At 48.8% G+C, this 7,663-nt stretch overlaps 1 protein-coding gene across 3 annotated transcripts in view; it reads left to right on the top strand.

The window, feature by feature from the left end:
* Positions 1-273: 273 nt before the first annotated feature.
* THRA (thyroid hormone receptor alpha) overlaps positions 274-7,663 on the top strand; it is a 145,196-nt gene continuing 137,806 nt past the window's right edge. Inside the window, exon 1 of one of the 3 annotated variants that reach the window (XM_053259118.1) lies at positions 274-289. The gene's annotated coding sequence lies outside the window, so the exon portion shown is untranslated. Of the gene's footprint in view, positions 290-758; positions 843-1,352; positions 1,371-7,663 lie in introns of those variants that run through there. The other 2 variants (XM_053259117.1, XM_053259119.1) reach the window with 2 other exon arrangements.

Genomic DNA, 7,663 nt, shown 5'->3' with positions numbered 1-7,663 from the left:
CCAGGTTCTTTGAACCCATCCACTCAATTATTATTACACCCCTGAATACGCTCCACTGAATTCAATGGGAATTACTTCTGAATAAACATATGTAGGATCAGACTGCAAAGCTGCAGTCCTGTGCATTTTATTCAGAAGTAAGCCCCTTTGAACAAAGTGAGACATGCTTCTGAGTAAGCATACAAGGGATCAAGCTGTAAGCGCCCAGCAGTTTGCAGCTAAGTTTGGCGAGAGTCGGCGTGCCTTTTGCGCATCGCACTGGAGCGCAGGATGACAAGGCGGAGAGCAGGTGCGTAGCGGCTGGAGACGCTGGGTTCCAGTGCTTGGGATCGACTCGCAACCCCTGCTTCCCGCCTCCTCCTCCGTTTCCCTCTCCTTTGCGCAGAGAGAGCTGCCCTATGCGCGGTCTGTGCGCCCTGGCACCGCGCGCCCTCGGCCTGTAGGGTGCAGACGTTAGCCAAGGCGGTAGCAGCGGCGACGGCTGTGGGGAGGAGGTGGAGGAGAAGGAGGAGCTAGGCCGGCCTCCTTCCCTTCGGCTCTCGAGTCCATTTCCCCAGCTCTAGTGACACAAACACACCAGGCGAGCGCCGCTGCTGCCCAAGCCAGGATTTTACAAACCCCTCTTCGCTGCCGCCACCGCCGCATCTCCGTCTCCTCCAAAGCGCTCCAAGTGCACAGCCGATCCCCTCCCCTGGGGCTGCACCGAAGAAGCGCGCGGGGAAACTCCAGTTTGCAAGGCGAGGGGAAGGGGAGGGGGGCACGAAGCCAGCTTCCTGCTTGCAAAGAAGGGGGGCGGGGGGAGAGAAGAAGAAGACGAGGAGGAGGAGGAGAAGCAGCCAAAGGTAGGTGAGGGCTGGTGGAAGAAGAAGAGTGGATTACGCTTCTCCAGCAATCCTGCTGGGGAGGCTTCCTTCCTCTGCGCTCTTGAACCCCAATATGTCTTCCCTTCTCTGCCCCCCACCCTCTTCCAGCTGTCTCCACCCCTGCGCTCCCCGTCCCATCGCAGCTGTTCCTGTCACTGCCAACGTTGCAAATCTAAAGGAGATTGGGCAGGGGTGGTGGGAAAAGATTGAGTTCCCCGTCTCCTTCACTATAGGGATTTTTAGCCTTTGGAATCTTGTGGAGTGCAATCTCTCTCTCCCCCCCCCCGCGCCTTTTCCCGTGTAATCTCATCACTGGCTCTTCTCCCCCCTCCCCCCGTTTGGCATTAACCTATATATATTTTCTGCTGCTCTCCAGCAATGGAGAGAGAGCGCTTTTAAGGAGAGGCAAAAATAAGCGTGGGGAAAACAGCTCTATAGTTGTAGACGCTCTCTAATCTTTTTTAATTTTTTTTTTTTTGCTGGTTTGTTTACTGTTCTCATCAGGAGGTTGGTGCCAACTTGGGGTTTGTACTTATTTATCTTTTAGGAAAATAAAAGGTACTCTCCGTCCCCTACTCTCCCCCCCCCCAAAAGCAAATGTCTATCTAATGTACCCTATACATTAGCTGTATTTATTGCAACTGCCAAGGAGGCAAGGGGTCTCTTTTTGGGCTGGATTGATATCTCCCTCACCCCACCCCCACGCCGCCACACACGCACACTGCCCCATTGCATGAATCCAGTACATGACACTATCTGTGCTTTGGGTTCTAATCCCAAGTGAGTCTCTGTTTTTAAAATTTTATTTTACTTGTTATTTTTCACTAAAAAATAAGTTGCAAAGGCCACAGCTAGGGAACTAGTTTTGACATTCACTTTGGGGAGGGAGGATTTGGAAAGAAGAGGGTATTTTTCTATTGGTGTTTAAAGGGGGGAAATATGGGTAAATATTTTCTTAAAAAATAAGGACGTTTGGCATGTGGCTGGCGGATCACAAGTCTGGGGGGGCTGTAGGGGGGACTGCGTAGTATTCCTTTTACATTGGCAGCAGGGCCCATTTTCTGGTTGAGCTGGATGTAACTTTGCATGTTACATTTTTTTTCCAGAGGGGAGGGGTGAGGGATGGGTTCCCCCTCCTCGCTTGATCAGAGAGTGGGGGAGGAAGGGAATTACTTTGGGTTGAAAACGGACCCATGCAGCAGGGATCCTGTCCTTGAAGGAAGGGGGGTTCTGAGGGTCGACACTGACATTCACTTTGCTGTCATCCTGACAGCTGTCCACGGTGGGACATGGCTAGAGTGAGGATTTAATCCTAGCTGCTAATTCGTCTTGCTGTTTTAAAAATCAAAAGCCTTGAGATAGTGAATGCATTTAACCCTTGGTGGTTGTTTTTAAGGATGACAATGTGTGTTGGGAGGAGCTCAGAAATGTTGCTGTGAGTCTAGATAGTACCATGGTTTAAGTCCACAACAGCCTGGCCAACATGTTAACTTCTGCATGCATCTGACCCGTGTGTGGGGGGTGGGTGAGTAGGGGGAACCCTGTGAAAGCTGCCACTGCTGGGCAAGGAGGTGCCCTGTTCTAGTCCCCGCCCCTCTCTCCAATCTTGGAAATGTTGCTTGGATTTTCTTTCACTGTGTGGATGCTTTTTAAAAACTTTTCCTTGCTGGAGCCTGTCGAGGTGGGATGGTGGTGGTGTAGAGGAAGGAAGGGAAGGAGAGGCCTGTCCTTTGACAGAAGGATATCCCAAGAGATTGTCCTTCCTGTGGGTCAGCAAAAGGTAATGAGGTGAATGAATCCAGGGATGTTTCATCCTCTTTCCCTCAAAAGAGGCACCACAGATCTTGGGGAATGTGTGTGTTTTTCTTAACTGGGAGGGGCACAGTTTGGGGCAGGCGTCAATAAGGGGAAACCGGCTAGGTTAGGTGGAGAAATGAGCCTGCATCTCAGGGCAGGGTTTGTGCCGGCCATTCACAGAGCCTTTTATTCCTCAATTGATCAGGTCTGGTTCGTTCTCTCTCTCTCTCTCTCTCTCTCTCTCTCTCTCTCTCTCTCTCTCATATTCTCTTGATGATTTTGTCCCCCACACCCGCTTGTGGCTCCCACCCTGACCCCACACAAGTATCGCCTTTTGCTGGTTCTTTTCTGCCTCATCCTGCTCTCCCTCCATGCAATATTAATGGTCATATTACCTCTCTCTGGAAAAGGAGCCGACTTCTGCTCTGGATTTGAGGTGGGGTGGGGTAGGTGATGGAGAGGTCATCTTTTACCACCAGGGAAGAAAGGGTGTAACAATGCTGACTGTCTCTCATTTTTTTCGTCTGTAGCTAGGAGGCTTTGAAGGAAGTTACAAGTGTTGGGTAAATGATGGTAGATCTTAAAAGGGCAAAAGTCACAACCCAGAGTGCATCCTCAGCCTTACTCACCCTAAAGCAGCTTGCGGTGTCTGTAAACAAGTGGAAGGGTTAGCGCGGGCCAAGAACGTGACTATCCAGAGTTGAAGATCCAAACCAGGAATCGAACCTCAGAATTATTTCTTGTGTTGTGCAAGCAGAGTTTTGCCCATGAGAAAACCACATGGCTCTGTGGTTGCCAAGAGTCGACACCGACTGGAGGATACAACTTTACTTTACAAAGAGCTAGGGCAACCTTGAGCCACCTAGTGGCGTAGCGGGGAAGTGACTTGATTAGCAAGCCAAAAGTTGCCAGTTCGAATCCCTGCTGGTATGTTTCCCAAACACCTATATTGGGCAGCAGCGATATAGGAAGATGCTGAAAGGCATCATCTCATACTGCATGGGAGGAGGCAATGGTAAACCCCTCCTGTATTCTACCAAAGACAACCACAAGTTTCTGTGGGTGCCAGGAGTCAACACTGACTGATGGCACAGTTTACTTTAGGGCAGCCTTGAGACATTTCACTCATGACACTTAAAGTGTGTGTGTGTGTGTGTGTGTGTGTGTGTGAGAGAGAGAGAGAGAGAGAGAGAATTATCTGCCTTTGTAATGCAAATCTAAAACCTTATGTTGGTTAGAACAGACATGCAGTTTTTAAAACAGCTCTTTCCCCCCTCGTATACTGCATGAACAGCATTCACACCAGTGTACAAATGGCGCAAGAGAGTTTCATTGGAACTTTCCGTATCACATGTGAAAACACTGTCTTAGATCTGAGGTGGGTGGATGTGTGTGCAGGGTGGGTGGTGTGGTCTTTCTCCTCCTCCTCCATGTTAAGTGGCTATCACTCTCTGGAAGACCTCAAACCATGTGCAATGGGCAAATTCACTCATGACACTTCTTTAATGTCAGGGCAGGACCCCTGAGCATATGCCGAGTGTCTTCCCCTCCCCCCAACTGAATAACCACAACTGACTTACACACATGAGTTTTAATGTAAACCGCCCTGAGTTTTAATGTAAACCGCCCTGAGCCTTTTGGAAGGGCGGTATAAAAGTTTTAATAATAATAATAATAATAATAATAATAATAATAATAATAAATAAATTGCCTGATTCTGAATTAACGGGGCTTGACACTGGCATGGGGATGTCTTACCCTGCTGCTGGCTCAAAAAGGAATAGGACACCGCTCTACTTTTCTAAAGAGTGCTGGGATCTCCTGCCTGCATTGAAATCACAACAGTTTAAAGCCCTTCCACTCCAGTTCCAGATGTGTGTAAGTCGGTTGTGGTTATTCAGTTGAGGGGAGGGGAAGACACTCGGCATATGCTCAGAGGTCCTGCCCTGACATTAAAGAAACAGGTCTCTGGTTATGATGAGTTGTATTTATAGAAAGAGCATTTAATATTGATGATGGAGAGCAAGCAAGGGATGCTTGTCTTGAACGGGGCTGTCTGTACTGGCTTTGAAGCGGCTGGGAGGTGGCTTTGGTGAATGGGTGCTTTGCTTCACATCAGCTCTGCTGAGCCTGTACTGGGCCTAGGCAGCATTTGAACAGATCTCAATTAAGAATTCCAGAGCTGTAGGGATTAATATGCGGTAGGCAGTATTGTGCCCCGGAGACAGTGTTTTGGTTGTGAGTCTGAAGCACATGTACCATACTCAGGTGTCTGGGCATTGCCCAGTAGCTTTTGCAACAACAATTGAGCAGGCTGCCCTACCTGTGTGTCCCTGATGACTGCCTACACTTGACGTGGCTGAGTGACTGAGCCACCATACACTTGGATTCGGTAGCAGCACCGTAGCTGACGCTCCTTGCCGTGACTTCTGCAAGGTAAATGCCACAATGCTGTCTCCAGATCACCCAGTTTGACCTTTGGCTGGGATGACCCAAGGGGATGCCTTCTCTAGAGCCTTTTGTTGACTCCCCGTTCTGTATTGACTGTGGCTGTTGCCCTGGGTGCTTTAGTCTAGACAGAGCTGCTGATATCAAGCTGACTGCGGGCTAGTGTGTCGGGTTTGCCTGCTGCACCCCACCTAAGCGTTTCTGCCCAAGCATGTGCTCTTATGTTTAAATTTCAAGGGTTCACTTTCCCCCTTTGGTCTGAGATATCCCAGGCCAGTCTCTTATTAATGCCACGGGTTGCTCGATTATTGATCCTGGTAAACGTTGTTATGTTAACAGAGTTGTGTATACCCCCTATATCCAATGCTTGTGTAAATATGTGGTGCTCGTGTGTTTAAGACCTTGAGTGTTCTCCTTCTAGGTGTGCACGCTGGTGTTTAATGGTGGATTGTTTGTGCTTGCCTCTGCTCATTTTGCTGTGCAGAGTACAAGTGTGTGTATGTGTGCATCTGTTCACATTTGGTTGCCCACAGTTAGTTGGGCAGGGTGTACATGAGATGTGCGTAAACACAGTTCTGTGTGAGCAGTCAACAGACATGTGCCCACGAGTGTCCCACGTGCAGGTAGAGAACGTGCTGAAGTGTAACATTTGCTGAAGGAGTGCAGTATGTGTGTGTTTGTAATAGATATAGATATAGATATATAGATATGTAAATATTTGCTCACAAATGTGCAATTATGCATGCAGCCAGTGCTCAGTGTGTATAGCCATACAAGAAAACGGAGGTATTTTACCAAGGAGGCTAGTCTGAGAGAGCGCAAGTGAGTTGCCTGAGGCCATCTGGAGAGCTTCAGAGCTTTGAACCCCACTCTTAGCCCTTTTAACCCAGCAGTTTCTGCCTTGCACTGCAACAGCAGCAGCAACAATAGTGACCTTTTGCACAGTACAGCTGCCTGAGTTTCAGTACTGTTATGGAGCAGGCCCCTTGGAGAGGCAATGGGGGCACCCAGCCATCAACACTGGCACCACCCTTTAGTACCTGAGATCAAGGCCACGTGGTATCCAAGTAGGAGACCCAAGTGTGGCAGGCTCCTTTCAAGGACAAAGGATCTTTGCTCCCAGGATTAGATAGAATCCAGCTTCAGTTGCTGGAGAAAGTAGCGGCTTTGCAAGTTCTGAACAAGGGTGAATGCCCATGCCCACGCCCACTAATTAAAAAAAAAAATCCCTACTAAAAGAAACCCAGAAAGATTCTAAAATCCTGCATTGTTCTTGGCTTCTTGAAGCCCAGATGTTCTTGGTTTTCACAAATGGAACCCAAATATCTGCTTGTCTTAGGTTTGCCATCCCCCAACTAGCAAGCTGACACATCCAATATTAATAAAACCCCAGGGAACAGGAACTGTGGGTTCTGTGCTTTTTGCAACCATTGTGGTTATTGGGGAGGGATGGACTTAGCCCTTTCCCTACCACCCATTTTGCTGCTAAAAATCACTTCCCAAATGGATATTGTGGGATTTTAGTAGTGAGGAAAACTCACCATGCTCATGAAGCACTCCTCTCATTATTTTATCTTCCAGGCCTGGTATTAAAACTGGGAAATTTTTGTGTCAAGAGTGAGAAGACTGAGAAATTAAATGCCTGGGGTTTTTTTTGGTGTGTTGTTGTTGTTTAATTTCCCCCTCCCCTTTCTCAGTCCTGATAGTGGGTGCAGAGTACTAATAGAAAAACTTCAAATTTAGATGATGCTTTACACAGCATTCAAAGTACTTTATGTACATTATTTTAGTAATCTTTGAATCAAACCTTTTAGAGTAGGTTGGTATGATTATCCCCCTGTTGCAGCTGGGGGAAGGGGGCTGAGAGCAGTGTTCCCTCCAACAGGGATTCCCAGAGGTTGTTCACTACAACTCACAGCATCCCCAGCTGCAATGGCCTTTGGCTGGGGATTATGGGAGTTGTAGTCAGCAACATCTGGGAATCCCTGTTAGAGGGAACACTGACTGAGAGAAGGCGAGGACCTACTGAGTTCACAGTAGCAGTGTGCTAATAGTTCCGTCTCTTATCTGCTGCCCTGAAAGTTCACAGTGGGAACCACAAATCCCTGGTTTGGGTTTGGTTGGAGTCAGATTATTTGGTTTCTGATCTGAGCTCTGATTGGCCTACTGCACCCCAGGTTTCTGCCGCCTGCCCCCGCAAAGGGAAGCCTGTCCTTTTCTGTCTGCTTCTGGTCATTATGCAAATGCCTGTCCACCCATTAGCCACCGCTCTGATCCCTTTAAAGCACTAGGGAAGGGCAAAGCCTGCTGGAAGGAAACCACCCGAGGAGCTGGTCTGGGGAGAACTTGGAGCTCAGACGCTGCTGCCAGCCCAGCAATCTGCTCCTCCCCTCGTTCTGTGGCCTAGCACGTATTCAGGCAGCTTGACGTACAGTGCCGTACAGGCCACTGCAGCTGGGTCTCTGAGGCTTGGGGCTGCCCGGGGCCACCTCTTTCCCTCAAGCCCTGACTTTTTCTGAAGGGAGACTTCTCTCTCCCTCTCTCTCAGGAAGTGG

This window comes from Hemicordylus capensis, chromosome 6 (genome assembly GCF_027244095.1).
Source record: "Hemicordylus capensis ecotype Gifberg chromosome 6, rHemCap1.1.pri, whole genome shotgun sequence".
NCBI lineage: Eukaryota > Metazoa > Chordata > Lepidosauria > Squamata > Cordylidae > Hemicordylus > Hemicordylus capensis.
The sequence above is the reverse complement of the archived record's forward strand: the minus strand, read 5'-3'. Positions and strand labels throughout refer to the sequence as shown.